General features: G+C 39.3%; 1 long non-coding RNA gene across 3 annotated transcripts; it reads right to left on the reverse strand.

Annotated features, from left to right (window-relative positions):
* Nucleotides 1–6,964: 6,964 nt before the first annotated feature.
* Nucleotides 6,965–23,113, reverse strand: LOC125925262 (uncharacterized). Of its 3 annotated transcripts, XR_007458754.1 has the most exons (4): nt 18,511–19,423; nt 16,655–16,826; nt 7,747–7,948; nt 6,965–7,172 (listed from the first exon to the last, which is right to left on the reverse strand). It is a non-coding gene; the product is annotated as an uncharacterized LOC125925262 (long non-coding RNA). The 3 variants fall into 3 exon arrangements; XR_007458761.1 differs by lacking the exons at nt 16,655–16,826; nt 18,511–19,423 and adding an exon at nt 22,379–23,113 and having other exon boundaries at nt 6,967–7,172; XR_007458759.1 differs by lacking the exons at nt 16,655–16,826; nt 18,511–19,423 and adding an exon at nt 14,349–15,131 and having other exon boundaries at nt 6,967–7,172.
* Nucleotides 23,114–23,319: the final 206 nt, after the last annotated feature.

The raw sequence follows: 23,319 nt of genomic DNA on the forward strand, positions 1-23,319 counted from the left end.
AGTTAGTTATCATCGTTTAGTTGGACGCACACAAAAAGCCATTGGAAGACATTTTATAAAAAAATTCAGAATACATATTAATTTAGTTTAGACTCAAGGTGTGTGGGTGTGTGTGTGTAGGGGGGGGGTTGGATGTCTATAATTTGCTAGGCAGCACCATTAAAAATAATGGGCAAATTTAGTTTTTTTCCCATCTTATTGCACCTAAGAAATCATTACAGACCATATCAGTAGCTCTGATGTTCTTGGGAGAACAAGGGGAAACTATTTTCAAGCCTCACTTTGAGAAACTCTGCCATGTAATATTACCGAGTTCTAGTCTAAGGGTTGTGGGATTTATCTAAGGGCTAGATGAATCCGATAAATTTTCTGATCCCACAATAATAATCATAAATAGTATTATCTTTATCTCTCCATTGAATTAATAATTGAATGCTGATTCACATTCTTCCCTGATTTAAATCCAAACCTGAGAATTATCTCTTTCTGAGAAATATCCTCAAATAATCCTTTCTATTGTGCAGCTAACCCTTTACAATGTGTTTGAATTAAGATCAATTTTTTTTTCTAATGCTACTACCATGCAAATTTACTTAAATATTCAAGTAATTTTAGATATTTTATTCCAAGGCAATAAATGAATTTAGATAACCCTAGGATTAGTGAACCAAGTTAGACTTAACCTGAATAATAATGTTTTATATAATTTTGCTAATTCCATAATCTATTTTGTCTCTATGTTATTAAAATCCTCTAAGGACAAGAACGGTGCTTATTTTTCAAAACGTGTTTCAAATATCCACTGAATTTTCAGTCCTTTGATGTTGGTACCCACATCAAGAAGAGTCAGTTGGCCAAGGTGAGGCATACATCCATGTGCATTCATACTAGCCTTTGGGATCTGAGATAGGGAAACAAATACAAATTAAAGAAGCTTCCTGAATTTACAAGGAAAGGGGAGAACAAGAAGTATGAGTCCAAACTCATGTCATAAGAAAATGTAGAAGGGCAAGTCAGGGAAACTGAGGTAAGTGAGCAAGTGCCAAAGGCAGTAACAAGAAACTATCAAAAGGAGAGGCAAGTCAAGGGTCAAAAGCTGAGTTGAACTGGAACCAAGTGGAAGCAAGGGCAGATCTGGAACACCAGTATTCTGTTGTGACCACAGCCTCCTGTGCAAGGTGACTCCGTCCTTATGGACTCTTGGGTCAGGCTGGACTTTGCGTGGGCCACAGGACATCTTCTTGGTCTGGAAGAAGTCGTAAGTTGCTTGTAGGCACAACTCTGATGCCTACATTGCCTTGAAAGGATGGGGGCACCTACTTTCAAGCGGAAGAAGGAGGTAATGTGTCATCTACCTTTAGGAGTTCAGAGAAAGGAAGAAATGAAACATTCCCAAAGAGGCCCAAGGATGTTTTTGTCTTGTTTCTATTTTATTTATAGTCCCTTTCCTCCTCCCATCAGAACTTTGCTCCTTCATCGAGTAGCTTAAATTTATCCTTGGTGTCCATTTTGTCCATGACCGATACCCGAGGTCTCCTCTTTAAGGAGGACAAGGAAGTTGTGAGGGAAGACACAGAGTTTTAAGTGTTCCCCAGGGGTCTGCAGTTGATGCCAATATTCCCCTCCACTTCCATCTGTCCTGAATTAACCCAGTGACACTACAGACCAACCACAGTTGACATGATTGCTACCTCCCCACCACCACAAAGGAATACCAGCAGAATGAGAGAAGAGAATAGTTTTCTAATCTGCACCATCAGTCCTTTACTTATGTGCGACCACGGATATGGACAACTGAGGCCAGTATGTCCATATGTGAATGATGTTTTCATGTAGCTGCAGAATTTTCTAAAATGGGACAGAACCTCCCTTTAAGCTACATTACACATTAGACGAAGGAAGATCCCCTAGTATCCTTCCAATCTACTGCTACCAAAAACAAAGCAAAAAAACTTACTTGATCAGATTTTATGTCAACATTTAGATAATAATATAGGGTATTTTAAAAATAGGATGCTACAGTATTAAGATAGCTCAGACACACACACACACACACACACACACACACACACGCCACCTTCTCATTATCAAGTCAATCCCTTCATATCACTAAAAAAGTCAAAGGGATCCTATTTTGTGCCAAATTCTCTTCGTTTAGCAGCTGCAGCCAGGTATTCTTCCATTAGGATCAAGCAGCTCTTCAGAATCTCCCAAGGTAGAGAATTCTAATTTAAATTCTCTCAGGTATACTATGAACTTCAAGTTCATAGTATCAACTGAATACATAAAACATCACAGCCACAGACCCATACCCATATCCATACAAGACTAGCCACTAAATACCAATTTCTTTAGACCAAAATTTTCAACATGGGAATGAAGTAGTTACTTAGCTGACAAGGTTGGGGATAGTAGGCACAAGCAAAGAGGTGTCCCCACAAAACTAAAGCAGCTTCATTTTAAAAGGTATTTTTTTATACATTGGAGATTTTCAGAATATTTCATTTGAAAAATAGGTTCTTCTCTCTCTGCAAAATTTTAAGAACTATTACCTTATAAAATACTCTTTTCCAAGCTGAAGTAGTGTTCTCAGACTCCACTAAATGTCTCATAACCTAGAATCGCATTGCTTTTAAAACTGTTGACCTTGGTGGGATTGGAGGGGAGTGAGGCTGGTAAGGAGCAGGCAGAGAAAATGAAAGAGAACAAAAAAAAAAAAAAAAAGAAAGAAAGAAAAGAAAAGCTTCGTGGTTTCTATTCATCAAGTGCAATCAATCACTCTGTGCCAGCTGCCCAGCCACCTGTAAACTTAAAATTGAAATGGCTACCCAGATATTTCACTCCTACCTATCTATTCAAGGGAACAGAAAGACTAAGTCCACAAAAGGCCTTGTAGGGGAATGTTCACATCAAATTTATTCATCATAGCTCCAAAATGGAATTAGCCCAAGTGTCCACCAGCACAACAAACTGTGATTTGTCCACACAATAGAATTTCTCAGCAATAACACTGGAGCGACTCCTGACACATCCAACAACATGAATAAGTCTCAGAATGATCATGCTGCATGAAAGAAGCAAAAGAGACGCAAGACATAAAAGAGAAAATATCTTATGATTTTATTCACATGAACTTCCGGAATAGGCAAATCTAATCTATGGCAGAAAAAAACCCAGAATGCTGGTGGCTTCAGGGAAGGGATATAAAGTGACTGGGAGGAGACACAAGGGAAGTTTATAGTAATGAACATGTTCTATATTTTGACTGAGGTATGGGTTACAAGAGTGTATTTGTCAAAACAGATCAAACCATACACTTAAGAATTGTGCATTTCAGGGGCGCCTGGGTGGCTCAGTCGGTTAAGCGTCCAACTTCGGCTCAGGTCATGATCTCACGGTCCGTGGGTTCAAGCCCCGCGTCGGGCTCTGTGCTGACAGCTCAGAGCCTGGAGCCTGTTTCAGATTCTGTGTCTCCCTCTCTCTGTGACCCTCCCCCGTTCATGCTCTGTCTCTCTCTGTCTCAAAAATAAATAAACGTTAAAAAAAAAAAAAATTAAAAAATAAAAATAAAAAGGGGCGCCTGGGTGGCTCAGTCGGTTAAGCGTCCGACTTCGGCTCAGGTCATGATCTCGCGGCCCGTGAGTTCGAGCCCCGTGTCGGGCTCTGTGCTGGCAGCTCGGAGCCTGGAGCCTGTTTCAGATTCTGTGTCTCCCTCTCTCTCTCTGACCCTCCCCATTCATGCTCTGTCTCTCCCTGTCTCAAAAATAAATAAACGTTAAAAAAAATTTAACAAAAAGAATTGTGCATTTCATTGTGTGAAAATTTTATCTGAATAGATTTAACTGGTGGAGAAAATACTCAACTGAAAAACTAAATGTGGCAAAAAATTGAGACAATATAGAAAAATATCTTTATGAGCTCGGAGTAGAAAACAATTTCTTTAAAGTGTTTTTATTTTTTATTATTTTTTTAATATGAAACTTATTGTCAAATTGGTTTCCATACGACACTCAGTGCTCATCCCCAACAGGTGCCCTCCTCAATGCCCATCACCCACCCTCCCATCCCTCCTACCCCCCATCAACCCTCAGTTTATTCTCAGTTTTTAAGGGTGTCTTATGGTTTGGCTCGGCTCTCTCCCTAACTTTTTTTTCCTTCCCCTCCCCCATGGTCTTCTGTTAAGTTTCTCAAGATCCACATAAGAGTGAAAACGTATGGTATCTGTCTTTCTCTGTATGACTTATTTCACTTAGCATAACACTCTCCAGTTCTATCCACATTGCTACAAAAGGCCATATTTCATTCTTTCTCTAAAAGATTTTTTTAATGTTTATTTTTGAGAGAGAGAGAGAGAGAGAGAGAGAGACAGATCATGAGTGGGGGAAGGTCTGAGAAAGACAGAATCTGAAGTAGTCTCGAGGCTCTGAGCTATCAGCACAGAGCCCAACACAGGGCTTGAACTCACAGACTGTGAGATCAGGACCTAAGCTGAAGTCGGACACTTAACTGACTGAGCCACCCAGGTGCCCCAGGAACAATTTCTTAAACAAGATACACAATGCTCTACATAGAAAGTACTGATGAGTATCTTTATTAAAACTTAAAATTCATGTGAAGAGGAGATGTACAGAAAAGGTCAGTTCAGAAAAATGACCAATAAACATCAGAAAGGATGCTGACAGGTGGTAGCTACACTTGCAATGAGCATACCTATAGAGCTGCTGAATCGCTATGTTGCACACCCAGAACCAATGCTCACATAGTGTGTCATCTACGCTTCAAAAAAATAAAACAAAATAAATGAAAGGGTGCTTGACCTCGCGAGGGATCCTGTGAATGCAATTATTTTTTAAAGAAACAATTTCTTATCTGCCAGATTGGCAGCTTCAGAGACTTGTGATTTGGTGAAGCCGTGAGATTGTAAATCATACCGTGCTTTGTGACTGTCGATCAGTTTGGCGAATTCAGTCATTTTAGTATAAACAGAGCACTAGATCTAACACCTAGAAATTGAATTTCTGTTATAGACTCTAGAGAAACTCTTACATGAGCCCAAAGAGCATGTACAAGGAAGGTTATTGTAGCACTGTTTGCACTAGTGAAAAGATGGATTCCACTGCAACATCCGTTCATAAAGGTGGTATAGTCGTATGGGGCAATATTACATGGCAGTTCAAAAGAATAAACTATATCTCCATGTATCAAGGTAGCTAGGTCTCAAAAACATGTTAAAGTAAATATAATACCATATTTCGTTTATAGATATATATCCAAATGTATAAAAACTGACTCATAAAAACCTTAATCTTGGCTATGCCTCAGAAACAAAGAAAGGAAAAACAAGTGATGTAATGATTCGAAGGACTTTATCTGAAATTTGTTATTAAAATAATAGGAAGAATCATCAAAATGCCAATGAATGAATCTTGATTTATTTCTGATATGTTACACAAAAATTAACTCAAAATTAACCCTAATAGGCATTGATTCTAGACTGTGACCTTGGGTTAGGCAAATAGGTCTTAGATATGATGTCTAAAGCACAAGCCATAAAAGAAAGAAAATTGATAAATTGGACTTCATAAAAATGCAAAATTTTGTTCTGTGAAAGACCCTGCTAAAAGCATGAAAAGACAAGCTATAAAACGGGAGAAAATATTTGCAAATATTCTTATCTGACAAAAAAAAATTGAATCCAGAATATATGAAGAATTATCAAAATTCAACAATAAGAAAATGAACAGCAGATATTTTTTTTAATTTTTTTAATGTTTATTTTTTAGAGAGAGAGAGAGAGACAGAGACAGAGTGTGAGTGGAGGAGGGGCAGAGAGACAGAGGGAGACACAGAATCTGAAGCAGGCTCCAGGCTCTGAGCTGTCAGCACAGAGCCTGATGTGGGGCTTGAACCCATAAACCGTGAGATCATGACCTGAGCCTCAGTCAGATGCTTAACCAACTGAGCCACGCAGGTGTCCCTGATTTTTTTTTTAATGAGCAAAGATTTAAACAGGCACTTCACTAAAGGCGATACATGGAGGGCCAAGAAGCCACATGAAAGCTGCTCAACATCGTTAGTCATTAGGGAAATGCAAATTAAAACCGTGAGGAGACCGTGCTACACCTAACAGAATAGCTTAAAAAAAAAAAAAAAAAAAGAACCAGACAATTCCAAGGGCTGAGAGGGACGAGAGGCAACTGGAATTTCAGATACTGCTGCTGGAAATGCACAGTGGCACAGCCACTTTGGAAAACTTCAGGCAAAGGAATGTGGGTGCTCCAGGTGAAATCAGGCAGCCTACAAGGAAGTGGTGAGGGCAGGAGAAAATGGGTAGGGTACCCCCTGCGTCTGTTTCCACCCCCATGTAACTGTACTTCAGTTCCCAGTTTATGGAGGGTTCTGTGAGGTTCTTATAAGGACAATCCAACCGTAAAGATTCATCCTTAACGCTTTATCCTAAATGCTTTATCCGCAATCTTAAGCAACATAAGAAAGAGAAAAAAGGGATGTTTGTCACCAGGGCCGGGTATAATCAAACCAATGCCTGCACACCAATGCCCTATGGATTCTGAGGTGAGCCTGCTCTGTCCCTAGAGGAGAATGGCTAGGGTTGCCAACCCCAGATTCTACTCCTACCACACGGACCGTTGCCCACCAGATATGAAAAATACTTTCGTAGGTTGAGATTCCTGAATGAGTCTAGTGAAATAGTCAAGAGTCTAGTGAAATGAGTCAAGAAAATAGAAGTATAAGTATGATGATAAATGACAGTGGACACTTGGCTTTGATTTGGAGGGTGTCGGGGAGAGAAGGATGGGGATAGTGGCAATTTACAGAGTCCACGCCCATCTGAGGGAAGCAACTTTGCTATGTGGAAATGCAAGAGCAGGTTTCAAATCTTCTTATTGTCCTAGGGAAGCAGGACACCTGGGTTTGTACGTGAAATCACCTGAGTCGTAAACATTGGAAATGATTTTAAATTTTATTAGAACAACAACAAAAAGGTCTGGGGGCCATATGAGGACTGGGAGGCACCATACTGTGTCCTCTGATGTGGACAGACTAAAAGCTAGGCCAAGCCACTCACCCCAGGCATGCTTTCTGTTGAACTCCCTTGGTTAGCACCTCCCAGTCTAGAGGAAGTCCCTGGGTTGGTTTACTTCATTAGCTGCCTGGAAGAGAAGGGAAAAAAGAGAAGCCAAAATTACTCTGAGGTCCCAAAAAAAGAAGAAGCAAACATTTGCTACAGGCCAGTTATTATTCTTTTTGTCCTGGAATCGCCTGGGGTGGGAAAATGCAGAGTCTCAGGTCCCCTCTCAATTTACTTAATTAGAATCTCTGGTGGCTGGGTCTGCTGTAGATTTCCATTTTAACAAGCTCGTTGGGTAATTCTTACCCCCACTGAAGTCTGACACCCACTGTATTGAATTTTTCCACCTTTACTACAGAGGATTCAGTTACCATTGGGTCCATTTGGTCCTGTATCTAAATTTGAGGTCTCCGGTGGGAAGAACAGTAATGGGAAAGAAAGGAAAGCTTTGAGCGCCCCCTAGGGGTTATCTTGTACAGTGAACAGCTTTATCATGATCAGTGATTTTTCAGAGGTGCTACGAATAGAAATTAAGTAGTATTTTTGAGCCCTTATAGGCATTAAGCATTGTGACTGGCCACTCACATACATTATCTGATTTCAGCCTATGAGGCAGGTACTATTATTATTTGCATTTTGCAAAAGAGGAAATTTACCTGTAAATCCAGTGGCATGGCTGATGACTCCCTCTTCCTCAATATATTTTCTTCACATGGCTTCCAGGACACCATACTCTTTTCCATTTGCTTCCTGGCTCACTGGTTATTCCTTCTCAGTCTTCATGCTAGCACTCTCTCTTCTCCAAGACCTATTAATTTTGGAGCATCCCAGGGATCAGTCCTTGGTTTTCTTCTTTCCCTGTATAATTAACATACAGTGTCAAGTTAGTTTCACGTGTACAATGATTCAACAATTCTATACATTGCTCAGGGCTCATCACATGATAAGTATACTCTCAATCCCCTTTATCTATTTCACCTATTTCTCCACCCACCTGCCCTCTGGCAACCACCAGTTTGTTCTCTGGATTTAAGAGTCTGGTTTCTTGTCTCTTTTTTTCTCTGTTCATTTGTTTGTTTCTTAAACTCTACATATTAGTGAAATCATATGATATTTATCCTTCCCTGACTTATTTCACTTAGCATCATACCCTCTAGACCCATCTATGTTGTACATGGCAAGATTTCACTTGTTCTTATAGCTGAGTAATATTCCATTATGCACATATACCACATCTTCTGGGGCACCTAGGTAGCTCAGTTGGTTAAGCATCCCACTTCAGCTTAGGTCATGATCTCACAATTCATGAGTTTGAGCCCCATGTTGGGCTCTGTGCCTGCTTTGGATTCTGTCTCCCTCTCTTTCTGCCCCCCCCCCCCGACTTGTGTTGTCTCTCTCTCTCTCTCTCTCAAAAAAAATAAACATTAAAAAATTAAAAAAAAGCATATTCCAAATCTTCTTTATCCATTCATCTATCAATGTACACTTGAGTTGCTTCCATAATTTGGCTATTATAAAATTGCTTCAATAAAAATTGGGAGTGCATATATCTTTTTGAATTAGTGTTTTTGTTTTCTTTGTGTAAATGCCCGGTAGTGAGAGTACTGGATCATATGGTAATTCTATTTTTAATTTTTTGAGAAACCTCCGTACTGTTTTCCACAGTGGCTGCACCAATCTGCACTCCCACCAACAGTGCATGAGTGTTTCTCTTTTTCCACATCCTTGCCAATTCTTGTTATTTCTTGTGTTGTTGATTTTAGCCATTCTGACAGGTGTGAGGTGATATCTCGTTGTGGTTTTGACTTGCATTTCCCTGATGATGAGTGATGTTGAGCATCTTTTCCTGTCCTGGCCATCTGTATGTCTTCCAGACATCCAGACATAAGCAGACATAACCAGAATGATCTTCCTAATATGTAATTCAAAATGTATCATTTATCTGCCTAAAATCTTCCCAGGGCTTCCCATTGCATTCAAACAAAATGGCGAAATCCTTAGACTGTCCAACAAGGCCTTCTACAAGTAGGGCCCCATCTCCTCTCTGACCTCACCTCCTGTTACTCCCTCCCTTATCCTGCTCCTGACGCACTGGTCTCCAATGCTATTCCTTACATATTCTTGGCTTGATTTGGCCTGAAGGCCTTCACCCTGGCTCTTTCATCTGCCTCAAACATTCTTCCCTCAGAAGTCTACTTGGGTAACTACGTCACTTCCTACAAATCTTTACTCAAATGTCACCCTCTCAATGTGACCAACCCTGATTCTGCTGTCGGAAATTACGAGCTGTTTTTCTCCCTGCATGCCCAAACCTCTTATCATGCTCCATTTACTCCATAGCGTTAGGGCTTGGCAACGTATTCCATAATTTAACTCTTTATTATGCTTGTAGTTATTCCCCCCCCCCCCCCCCCTCCCCACCCCACACATTAGAACGTAAGCTCCAAGAAGGCAGGGATTTGGGACTGTTTTGTTTACATACAGGTCGCAAACACATAGGTCAGTGCCTGAGATTTAACAGAAATATCTCTTGAGTGAATGAGACATGAAGAGGTTACATACCTAGTCCTAAGTATTCAATACTCCATTTGACAAGTAAACCTGAATAAGAAACAATTCTTTTCTCCTTATAGAGAAACATACAGAAGCTCCATACAGTCTGTTTGGACATCTTCTATGGAGAGGAGTGCTGAATACCAGCAGCCACAGACCCCTTTAAAGAGGTGACACACAGCAGTGGACTGTGTCTATCACTCACCTCTCCACCACTTGTACCACACGCAGAGCTGGTCACTGTCTTCTTTACCCAATTTATTTAGGGACTGTAATGCTGAGCTACAAGTAGTATTCTTCCCTACCATGAGAAGTAATATACAGTCTGTGGGGTACATTTTTTAATATACTATACAGGTTTATTTTTTAAGTTTATTTATATTTATTTTGAGAGAGTGAGCATGAGTAGGGAAAGGGTGGAGAGAGGGAGAGAGAGAATCCCAAGCAGGCTCCACCCTGTCAGTGCAGAGCCTGATGCAGGGCTCAAACTCATGAACCATGAGATTGTGACCTGAGCCAAAATCAAGAGTTGGACACTTAACTGCCCAAGCCACCCAGGCAACCCTACCAAACGGGTTTAAAGATGAATTGCAACTCACAAAAAGAAGGAACGTAAAAAGTCTGTGGAATGAATTTTCACTAAACATGTTACTGAGTGAGGCTGGCTTGCCATCAGCTGTACCTTGATGAGGGATGCAGCAAATGGCTCTTTTCAGGGTGTCCTGAATTGCCAGAACTTCTCTGTAATTCTCACAGAGAAGCAAGCAACAGCTTCCTGTAGTAAGTACCTTAGGCAGCTGTATCAAAAAAAACAGAGACTTCTAAGACTCAGTACCAGAAAATAAAGGGATGGGGGCAAGAAAAACCTCCACACTTCCTGAAACATTTATCCAATTTACTCACACAAATTCCCAGCAATCGGAATCACACCTACAATTCCCGCTCTCACAACTGGACAATTCGCTTCAAAGACAAAAGGCAGCTAGAAAGACTGCTTAAAGATGAAAGAAAAGATTCTAGTCTATGTCAACAATTAAATTGTGTCAATGGTGTGTTTTTTGATTGCAGCAGCAAAACCATCTCAAAAGGGTGTGTGTGTGTGTGTGTGTGTGTGTGTGTATAATTTCAATCACGGTAACTACCTTTTCCTGTGGGAATAATTTATCCATAAGGAACCACTTCCAAATTTGGCATATTCCATGGTAGCCAGTATCTCCTCCTTCACAGAGGATGCCTGGTGGTCACTGTTATGACAAGATGGCTTCCTAGCAAATGCACCTGAACTTGTTGACATACTTACTTCCCTTGACATCCAGGCCACCACACCCTCCAGGTTTTCCTCTCACCTCCCTGCTCACTTTTCAGTCTCATCTCTGCTCCCTCTCATCACCCTGACTTCTAACCATTGGACTGACTGCCACAGCGTCAAGCGTTGAACTGCTTCTTTACCTTCATTCTCTCTGGTGATGATCTCAGCCAGCCTTCATGACGCCATCTACATGCTGCTGGCTCCTGCCTTTCTACCTCCAGCCCAGAATTCTCTTCTGGATTCTAGACTTTTCTAAGAGAAAAGACTTGACTGGCATCTCCACTTGGATACCTAACAGGCATATCAAATCTAACATTCCCTGAACCAAACTCCTGATATCTGACCCCACCCCCACCCAAATCTTTGCTGTCTCAGGAAATGGTAATTCCATTCCTCCAGTTGCTTAATCTAAACTTTGGCCTTCTTTCTTTCTTTCATCATGCTCCACATTCAATGTTTCAGCAAATCCCATTGGATCTATATTCAAATTCTATCCAGAATCTAATCTCTTCTCACCACTCTTCTGCCACCACCTGGTTGAACTGAAGCCATCAGTATCTGTTTTTTTCTGGATTATGGTGAAGAGTCCCATAGCTGGTTCCCCTGCCTCAACTATTCCCCCTTTTAGAAACTATTCTGTTTACCAGCCAGCGGTTCTCACAGTGTGGTGCCAGACCAGCAGCACTGGCATCACCTAGGAACTTGCTAGAAATGCAAATTCCCCTGCATCACACCAGACCTACTCAATCAGAAACTCTGGGGATGGACACAGCAACTGTGTGCTAAGAAGCCATCAGAGGTGGCTGATGCACACTCAGGTTTGAGAAATGATGCTCTACAGAAGTGGTTAGCCAGAATGATCCTTTAAAAATGCAAATCAGGGGGTGCTTGGGTGGCTCGGTCAGTTAAGCATCCGAATTTGGCTCAGGTCATGATCTCGCGGTTCACGGGTTCGAGTTCTGTGTTGGGCCCTGGGCTGAAGCTCAGAGCCTGGAGCCTGCTTCGGCTCCCTCTCTCTCTGCCTCTCCCCCACTTGTATGCTCACTCCCTCTCAAAAATAAATAAATAAACTTTAAAAAATGCAAATCAGATCATGGTCCCCTCTCCACTCACAATCCTCCAGTGGCTTTTCTAGCTCCTTTGAGTAGGAGCCTGCCTCCTCCTGATGGCCTGCAGCCACCCTTGTGATCCATTCCCACTCACACCATATGTGTAACCACCTCTCTCTTCTCCCTTTATTCACTGTGTCTCTCTGCTTTGCCTCCAGGCAGGGCCTTTGGACCACTGTTTCCTCTGCCTGGGACACCCTCCCTACTCCATTCTCTCACATAACCACGTGTCCCTCTCCCTCTTTTCCTTCCAGTCTCTGCTCAAATGTCAGCTCATCAGAAGAGTTTTTCCAGCCACCATATTTAAAATTAAAAACCCCACTTCCCATCCCCACTTCTTGTGCTCCTTTCCCCCCTTACTCCACATTATTTCTTCTGCACAGTGCCTGTCACCTTCCAGCATAGAGTATGCTGCACTCGTTTATTTGTTTAATAGTCATTGCACCCAACAACATACGCTCTATGAGACCGGGATCTGTGTGTATTGTATTCACTGTTGTATCATCAGAGCCTGGAATAATGCTGGCATATGGTAGGGGCTCCATAAGTATTTGTTGACTAAGTGAATAACTGAATGATGGCCAAAGCATTCCTCTGGATAAATGATACATTTCTTGTCATGATACTGCCATTGCTGAAAATATTTTTAGGGCAATAGTCGGGAAGAAGGGAAACCATTTAGGAGGACACTATTTGCAATAATCCTGAAGAAAGATGACAATGGCTTCAATTTGAACAGGTGGTGCATAGGAGGTGGTCAGAAGTGACTGGCTTCTGGATACAAGTTGAATATAGCACTGATGGACTGAGGTCAATTTATAGGCCACATATGGAAACTAGTCTCAGAATTTAAGAGAGATCGCCCCTTTAAAAAAAGTGAAAAATACAGTAGCTCAGCTTAATTACACACATTATTTACTAATCCCAGAATCATACGACATTTGGCTTTATTGCAGAAATCAAATTTCCCCTTGAAAAGAGAAATGGAGAACCACTGAAGACATTCACAGGCTATGAATGCAGTTTCCTATATGATGAAAGAATACATTGGATTTTCACAGGATACAATCTTATATTTGTGTGATTTAATCCTCACAGCAATCCTTTGAGATCCTTATTATTAACCCCATTTTTCAGATGAAGGAAATAAGGCTCCGGGCAGAGGATTTCAATCCAGGCCAGGTCACACATTTTCTTGATGAGTAAAAGCATTGTGCTGGGAACAAATGCACATGCTGCCTAGAAGAGAACATTTCGGTACGTCTTCTCTCTCTTGACTTCATATTCACATTTCATAAAGACAACTTCTCCAGAGGATCAGAGCCCTATAACAAATATAAAACAGCCAGGACGATGGGGGTCAATTCTGTTTTTCCTGCTGTTCAGGCTGGGAACGAGTCTCCTTTCAATAGCCGAAGCCCTGGGTCAGGTGCCATGGTTCCTCCAGACACTGTTTCCAGCGTCCCCAGGAGAAACCATTGCCATCTTGCCATCGCCACGGGGATTTGATGCTCTCCAGGGCTATGTAGACAGCATTGTCTCAAGACAAGGAACTATTGTTTGGGTAGAAAGAGAGGGTGTTTCTCACTTCAGTGAGAATGGACTTGAATACGGATTCACATTTCAACAATGCCTCCTTTTGTAAAAATGGGTGGGTTTTTATTTATTTATTTTTTTGGCTTATGTGATTTTTTTTTTCAGACTCAGATCACTGTTTCTAATGACGATTTCTCCTACAACGTTTCTTAAGAATGTTAGGTATGTGTTCCTGGGTGTTATGCACCCAGGGAGTAAAACTCATGTTGCCTATTAACCTGAAGTCTCCTTGCTATCTTGAGCAGACTCTGGGGCAGAGAGGGAGGCTGGGGGCAGGAAGACGTGGGCTCATGGGTGGGAACTGGCACTTACTGAGAGCAGCATCTAATGAGCAGACACTTCAGACACATTATTCCAATTAATCCTCACAATCACCTGAGCAGATATTATCCCCGTTTTCCAAATGAGAAATGTAATTAGGTAACTGGAGCAAAATCACACAGCTGGTGAGACTGGAATCTGGGATCGGTTCCCAGATCTCACTCTAAACCTGTTCTCTTTCCATTTCCTGTTCCAGGCTTCCTTGCTGACCTTTTTAAGCTTTAGTTTTCTCAGATGAGTCACCTGGTGGGAAGAGTATGTGAGATGGTGCTTCTGAACGAATGTCTCCATCATAGCCGCATGTCACATAATAGGTACTTGAAAATAATCAAATTTTCTCCTGTCTTCCTTGTGCATCATCTCATCTTACCTTTCTAATTTCTCTTTCTCTTCTCTCTCCTATTCTTTCAGCTCCTGCTTTCTTTTCATTTTCGTATCCTTTTCTTCGTAGAAAATCAAAATCTAAAGAACTCATTCCCAGTGGCAACATAAGCTTTAAAAACAATCCCCGAGGAATAAACCAACAAGAACAATGCAAGGTCCATGTGAAGACAACTATAAAATTTTATAGAAGATATAAAAGAAGACCCAAATAAATGGAAAGCTACAGTTTCTGGATGAAAGACTTGATATTATAAAGATGTCAACTTCCCAAATTAATCCATAAATTCAATGCAATCCTAATAAAAATCCCAACAGGAGATTTATTGAATTTGATAAGCTGATTTTAGAGTTCATGTAAAAGAGAAAATGCACAAGAACAAGCAATAAAATTTGAGGAAAAAAAAGAACACTGAGGACTTTTCAGTTATCAAAATATACTAAGTTTATGTTAAACAACGTTGTATCAGTTCAGAATAAAGACATGAAAAATTGAACAGAAAAAGGAAATTCAAAAACAAAGGAACATGCATTTCAAATCAGAGTAAGAAGGATACACTATTCACAAATTATATTGAGAGTGTTGGAAATCCTGAAAAATATTTAATTTAGATGCCAGTATCATATCATAAACACAAAACCAAAATGGATTAAATTCTAAACACTAATTAAAAAAAACAAATCAGAAAGGAACTACATGATATATCAAGTTTTATAATGTTGGAAGAGGCAGTGATAAAGCCTTTCCTAAGAAAGACAAAAATTCCAGGAGCCATTAATAAAAAAGTCTTACTGTGAACAAACTGAAAGATCTGTATAACAAAAAAACCCACAAAAACAAAAACACAAACAAAATAAAAGGTCCCACTGAAAGTCTCTGTAAAATATATAAAACAAAATATAGTATACAAAAGCCATTAAAATCTCCTAAAGTTATTGCAAATATATAAAATACAAAACTGGTTAAAAGAAATAGAGAGACAATTCACATACACAAAAAGAATGATAAAATCTAAAGTTGTTTAATGCCCAGAGTAATAAAGGAAATGCAAAATAAACCACGAGGCACACTTTATAACCAATCAGGGTCTGACACCAGTATTATCAGGTGGAAATGGGCAGCTTCTGTAGAGGCTGTAATAGTGTACATTGATATAAAATTTTTGGGGGCACCTGGGTGGCTCGGTCGGTTAAGCATCCGACTTCGGCTCAGGTCATGATCTCATGGTCCGTGAGTTCGAGCCCCGCGTCGGGCTCTGTGCTGACAGCTCAGAGCCTGGAGCCTGTTTCAGATTCTGTGTCTCCCTCTCTCTCTGCCCCTCCCCTGTTCATGCTCTGTCTCTCTCTGTCTCAAAAATAAATAAACGTTAAAAAAAATTTAAAAAAAAAATAAAATTTTTGGATGGCAAATTAGAAATATCTATTAAAATTTAAAGTAAGTACATCCTTGGAATTCTATTTCTAAAAATCTGTTTTTCTGAAATATTCATTCACGTTCAAAAATAAATAAACATAGGGGGAGCCTGGGTGGCTCAGTCAGTTGAGCGTCTAGCTTCGGTTCAGGTCACGATCTCATGGGTCATGAGTTCAAGCCTCACATCGGGCTTTGTGCTGACAGCTCTGAGCCTGGAGCCTGCTTCGGATTCTGTTTCTCCCTCTCTCTCTACTCCTTCCCCACTTGCGTGTGCTCTCTCTCTCTCTCTCAAAAATAAACATTAAATAAATAAATAAATAAATAAATACAGTCATTGCAGCTTTATTTATAATAAGGAACAACTGAAAAGGGCAGAAATTTCCCTCAAGTAGCAAATGGTTGAATGAATTTTGTGCATTTGTATTGTGGAATACTATACGATGAGTGAAAAAAAATGAGGTAAATTTATATTTACTACGTGAGAGTTCCAAGACATATGATCAAGTGAAAAAAGCAAGATGCCAACTGCTTTGGGTGAGGAGGACTTCTTTTTTATTTACTCTTATAACTGCATATTTGTATGCAGTTAGCACATTTTGCTTACGTAAGTAAGAATAAAAGGAATCTTACTTAATAGGATCCAAAAACCACAGCAGTACCATTACTGCTGTCACGTATCCATAAACCTCACCGGGGCCCACAGGCTGCAAGAGGTCCTGGGCTACACCCTTCCAGGTCAGGGGTTGATTGGTGATACCAAGGTCAAGAGGTTGGAGGCTCAAAAGAACAAAGCTGAAATAATGCTGAACTAGCTAGCACAAGAGGAGAAAGTTCTTCCTCAACACCGTTTACTGGTCCAGCTATCAGCAAGAATCACTTACTTCCTCTTCTGTTTTGGACTTCATTGGAAGTCCTTTCGTCAAAGGGAACTGCAGTACCCAGGACACGACAATGCCGTATCCATCTTCTATTTCTTGATAAAATCCCTCCTGTCACGGGGGAAACACAGCACCAAGTCTCTCTCTCCTCCTTTCCCTCTGCAAAACCTTCATTCTTGTTTAGCGGAAACATTTAGGGAAAACAAAACAAAACAAAAAACTACTTAAAAACAGATTTTTTGTAACAAAAACATAGGTGCATCTATAAAGGTTATGTATTAGACTTCGCACCAAGAATCATTTTCTCTGGAAAAAGTCATTTAGAAAGTGAAAAAGTATCACCATTCAAAACAAGGCCATTATTCTCCTACAATTTTTTGCGTATGTATTCTAATTATTTTGCACTATGTTGCACTATTTAAAAATCTTTCTTTTTCCATGTAGGTTTTTCACCTTCTAATCATTTTGCACTGTTTTCATATATTTTTCAGAAGAGTATATTGTTTAGCCTAAGGTTCACAGGATAGCAAGCTAGAACCAAAACTGTAAGTGATCACACAAATAAGAAAGCAGGTGGGAAAAATTCTGTGCTTATCACTTGAAGAATAACCAAAACACTTGAGCATTTTGAGCAGAATGAACTTTGGTGTGAAAGTTAGGAAACCTCAGCTCCACTGTTCTGCACCAGTCATTCCGTGAGATGTTGGACAAATGTGTGGCCTCTCCAATATTTCACAGATAGAGGAGTTTCCTTATCTGTAAATGAACTGGACTGGATAACAATCCATTGATAAGCTGCCTGAGCTCTTACTGTGTGTTCAGAACTAGGCTGTGCGCTTTATATATATTATCTTGTTTGATTCCTATCACAGCCATTTGAGATAGAGATTATTCCCTCAGTTTTTTAGATGAAGATGATGAGGCTCAGATAGAGTAAATAACTTTATTTCCCTAGGGAATACAACTGAACGTGGGGAGTCTGGATTTGAATCCAGATCTAATTCTGAAGTTTGTATTCTTAAGCTAAGAGCTAATCATAACCTTCACTATATGTTATTTTAAGGCTACCTTTGCATTATACTTTTACTCCTGATGGGTTGAGGGGGAAGGAGGAGAGGTTTGAAATAAGAGGACTTTAAGATTCCCTTGCTGTTTCAGACAGCGAGTATAACTTAAAGCTTCTTCCATATCTAGAATGTTCAGATGTGGGGGGCAATACATTTCCACACCAGGCTGGAAATTTATAGTTGTGAGGGCATCCTGAAAATTTCCACTAAGATGACAAATGATTTAAGCGGCTGAAGACAGACAAATCTCTCAGCTAAAAAGACACTTCCAGGTCAGCTTCGCTGGCTAGCCTGGACGCTTATGATTCACTTATTGTGCGATAAAGTGGTGGGCTTATGTTTCCAGAGCTAATGATTCAAAAGCTTTCTGTGGTATTAAACTGAGACGCATACAGAAACAAAAGGCGATTAGAAGCAATCAAGGCATTCAGAAATTAAGATTCAATTCTGCATTTGCTAAACTCTTCATGAAGGAAATCAGTAAATTTTTTAAAGCCATGAATATGATACACAAAGAATTAAAAAAGCAATCAATTTAAAAATGTACACATGCTTCCCAGAATGCTTAGGGTATGTAGGGCTGAGCCATTTTTCACTTGTCACATTCACATTTATATAGACATGTGCCTGTGAACACTCTCTTGAGTAATATTTCTATTTCAGTTGACAGATGAACGGGTATGTAACTCTTTGAGCTCCAGAAAAATCCTTATGACCATCTAAGACGAAAAGCCACACTGAACTATTTTTACAAGTACTTCTGGCAAAATGCAGTGAGCAGGCTTCTCTTACTTGGATTTTGGTATAAAAGATGTTTGAAAATCCCTGAAGTCACCTTCAGCTGGTAGATCTAAGGTTTGTGAGAGTACCATCATACTCAGCCTCTAGGAAACTCTAAAGTGACCAGAAGACAGGAATAGAAATAATTATTTTTTAGGGTACCTGGGTAGCTGTCAGTTAAGTGTCCGACTTCAGCTCAGGTCATGATCTCACGGTTCGTGAGTTTGAGCCCCACATTGGGCCTCTGGTTGACAGCTCAGAGCCTGGAGCCTGCTTCAGATTCTGCGTCCCCCTCTTTCTCTGCCCCTCCCTCACTCAGGCTGTCTCTCTCTCTCTCTCTCAAAAATGAATAAACATTAAAAAAAAGTTAAAAGAAAAGAAATAATTATTTTTGCATCCAAGCAACTCTTTGGCTTCTTCAGTTAATACTTGCATTTTTCTCAGTGCCAAATTCAGTACCTTTAGAAGATGGAGTAAAGCATTTACGTTTCAGACATCACCCTTCCATTAGTCACTCACGTTTTTTGATTTTCTTCACATGGTCCAGTTTCTATATTTCATCGAAATTTTTCCTGCCCAGCTCCTTTGTACCTGTTGTTACCTATGTCTGAAATACTCCTATATCTCCTCTTCCTTTTCCAGCTGGCTCACGTTTTAGGTTTTAGCTTAAATATCACCCTTTGGGAGAGGTTTTCCATACTAACTGCTAAAGCACAACTCCCTCCTGATGCAAGAGTGGCTCAAAATTCACAAATCAATCAATGTGATGCTTCACGTCAACAAGAAAAACCACATGATCATTTCAACAAGTGCAGAAAATCACCTGACAAGGTAACAACATCCACTCATGATAAAAACCCTCAACAAAGTAGGTTTAGAGAAAACACACCTCGAAATAATAAAGGCCATTTATGAAAAACCCACAACTACCATCATACTCAATGGGGAAAAAATGAGAGCTTTACCCCAACATCTGGAACAAAACAAGGATGTCCACTCTTACCACTTTTATTCAACATACTACTGGAAGTCCTAGCTACAGCAATCAGACAACAAAAAGAAATAAAATGTATCTAAATTGGTAAGGAAGAAATAAAACTTTCACTATTTGCAGATAACAAATCCAAAAGATTCCACCAAAAAACTGCTAGAATTGATAAATGAATTCAGTAAAGTCACAGGATACAAAATCAATGCACAGATATCTGGTGCATTTCTATACACTAATAATGAAGCAGCAGAAAGAGAAATTAAGAAAATAATCTCATTTACAATTGTGCCAAAATCAATAAAATTGCCAGGAATAAACTTAACCAAGGCAGTGAAAGACCTCTACTTGGAAAACCAAAAAACACTGATGAAAGAAAGTGAAGATGACACAAACAAATGGAAGGATGTTCCATGCTCATGGATTAGAAAAACAAATATTATTATAATATCCATAGTGCTCAAAGCAATCTACAGATTTAATGCATCCCTATCAAAATACTCAACAGCTGTTTTCACAGAACTAGAACAAACAATCCTAAAATTTGTATGGAACCACTAAAGACCCCAAATAGCCAAAGCAATCTTGAAAAAGAAAAACACAACTGGAGGTATTACAATCCTAGATTTCAAGATATACTACAAAGCTATAATAACTAAAATAGTATGGTACTGGCATAAAAACAGACACATAGATCAACAGAACAGGAAAGAACACATAGAAAAAATCCACAGTTATATGGTCAATTCCTCTTTGACAAAGGAAGCAAAAATACGCAATGGGAAAAAGACCATCTTTTCAACAAATGGTGTTGGAAAAACTCGACACCTACATGCAAAAGAATGAAACTAGACCACTTTCCTACACCATACACAAAAATAAACTCAAAATGGATTAAGGACCTAAATGTGAGACCTGAAACTATAAAAATCTTAGAAGAGAGCACCGGCAGGAATTTCTCTGACATAGGCCATAGCAACATCTTTCTAGATATATCTCCTGAGGCAAGGGAAACAAAAGCAAAAACAAACTATTGGGACTACATCAAAATAAAATCTTCTGCACAGCAAAGGAAATAATCAACAAAACTAAAAGACAATCTACTGAATGGGAGAAAATATTTGCAAATGACATCTCTAATAAGGGATTAGTACCCAAAATATATAAAGAATTTATACAACTCAACATCAAGAAAACAAATAACCCAACTAAAAAATAGAAGAAGATAAATACCATATGATCTCAATCATGTGTGGAACTTAAGAAACAACAAGTAAACAAAGATAAACAAGACAAACCAAAGAACAGACTCTTAACTATAGAGAACAAGCTGGTTGTTGCCAGAAGGGAGGTGGGTGGGAGGATGGGTGAAATAGGTGAAGGGGATTTAGAGTGTGCTTATTATGATGAACACCAAGTAATGTATAGAATTGTTGAATCACTATATTGTACACCTGAAACTAATATAACATACTATGTTAACTATACTGGATTTATTTTAAAAATGGGAAGAAAACATGAATAGACACTTCTCCAAAGAAGACAAACAGATAAGGGGCGCCTGGGTGGCTCTGTCGGTTAAGCATCCGACTTCGGCTCAGGTCATGATGTCACATTTCCTGAGTTCCAGCCCCAAGTCAGGCTCTGTGCTGATGGCTCAGAGCCTGGAGCCTGCTTCAGATTCTGTGTTTGTGTCTCTCTCTCTGCCCCTCTCCCGCTCATGCTCTGTCTCTCAAAAATAAATAAAGATTAATAATATTGTTTTTAAAAGAAGACAAACAGATGGCCAACAGACACAGGAAAAGATGCTCAACATCACTCATAATTAGGGAAATGCAAATCAAAATTACAATGAGATATCACCTCATACCTGTCAGAATGGCTAGAATCAACAACATAAGAAATAACAAGTATTGGCGAGGACGTGGAGAAAAAGGAACCCTTGTGCACTGTTGGTGGGGATGCAAACTGCTTCAGCCACTGTGGAAAACAGTATGAAGGTTCCTCAAAAAATTAAAAATAGAATTACTATATGATCCGGTACTTCCCCTAATGGGTATTTACGCAAAGAAAACAAAAACACTAATTCAGAAATATATACGCACCCCTACGTTTATTGAAGCATTTTTACAATAGCCAAATTATGGAAATAACCCAAGTGTCCATCAATAGATGAATAGATAAATTAGAAGATGTGGTATATGTATACAATGGGATATGATTCAGCCATAAAAAAAAGAATGAAATCTTGCCATTTGTGACAACATGGATGGATCTAGAAGGTATAATGCTAAGTGAAATAAGTCAGAGAAAGATAAATACCATATGATTTCACTCAAATGTGGAATTTAAGAAACGAAAATGAAAAAAGTAAAAAACAGAATAAACAGAAAGACAGGCTCTTAACTATAGAGAACAAACTGGTGATTACCAGAGGGGAGGAAGAGGGGGGGACAGGTGAAATGGGTGAAGGGGATCAAGAGTATACTTATCATGATAAGCACTGAGTTATGTATAAAATTGCTGAATCACTATATTGTACACTTAAAATTAATATAATACTGTATGCTAATTATACTGGAATTAAAATGTTTTAAATGTCCACCTACCTCCTTCCATTTGGTTCCATTACTTTAAATAATCATATAAAATTATTTATTTATTTTAAAACAATCATATTTATACTTGTATATCTAAAATAGCATTTATTTTCTTTTAGTATTTCTGACTTTTCCAACAGGACTGTAAACTCCATGAGAGTACAGAATGTAGTGAACATTACTCACTGCTCTATCTGTGACCTTAAGGTGCATATACATTGCATTGTTTCCAGGTGAAAAAGTGATACATATACAAACAGTATAAGGCGCACCGCCTCTCTGCCCTTCCTACCCTCTTCCGTGGGCCTCTTGTCTTTGCTTGGCTCCAGAGAGTCCATTCTGCTAGTCTTCTGGCGGTTTTCTGGGTTATTTAAGCAAGTGTGGGTGGAATCTAAGTGATCAGCAGGATGAGGTGAGCCCAGCGTCCTCCTATGCTGCCATCTTCCCCCTATGTTATCCAAACACAGTATAAGAAAACTACAGACCAATACCCCTCAGGAGTATAGAAGGAAAATCCTTAACAAAATATTATTAAACAGGTCTCAGCACATATAAAAGCAATTACACATCATGACCAAGTGGAGTTTAACCCAGAAATACTAGGTTAGTTTAACAACTGAAAATCAATTTAATGTAATGCACTATATTAATACAGTGATGGACAAAAAAACAAAACAAAACATTACTATCTCAATAGATGCAAAAAAAATCACTTGGCCAAATTCAATAGCTATTTATGATTTAAAAAAATATTCTCAACCAGCTTCCTCAACCTGATAAAGGGCATCTCTGAAAACCTACAATTAACATCCCATGTAGTAGTGAAAGACTGTATTCTGTCCCCTCCCCCCAAATCAGGAATAAGACTAGGATGTCCACTGTCATCACTTCTATTCAAGATTGTACTGGAGATTCTGTCAATGCAATAAGACAAAGATACTAGAGGCATAAACATTGAAAAGGAAGAAGTAAAACTATATTTGTGATGACAGAGTCATGGATGTAGAAAATCCTAAGATACAAAAAAAGAAAAAAGAAAAAAAAACAAAGAACTAGAACAGTTTGGGTTAGCAAGGTCAGAGTACACAAGATCAATATAGAAAAATCAATTTTATTTCTCTAAGCTAACAATTAACAATCCAAAAGTGAAATTGAGGAAACGATTTCATTCATAATACTATCAAAAGATCAAAATACTCAGGAATATATTTAACAAAAGAAATGCAGGACTTG

Source organism: Panthera uncia, chromosome D4, assembly GCF_023721935.1.
Source record: "Panthera uncia isolate 11264 chromosome D4, Puncia_PCG_1.0, whole genome shotgun sequence".
NCBI classification, from domain to species: Eukaryota; Metazoa; Chordata; class Mammalia; order Carnivora; family Felidae; genus Panthera; species Panthera uncia.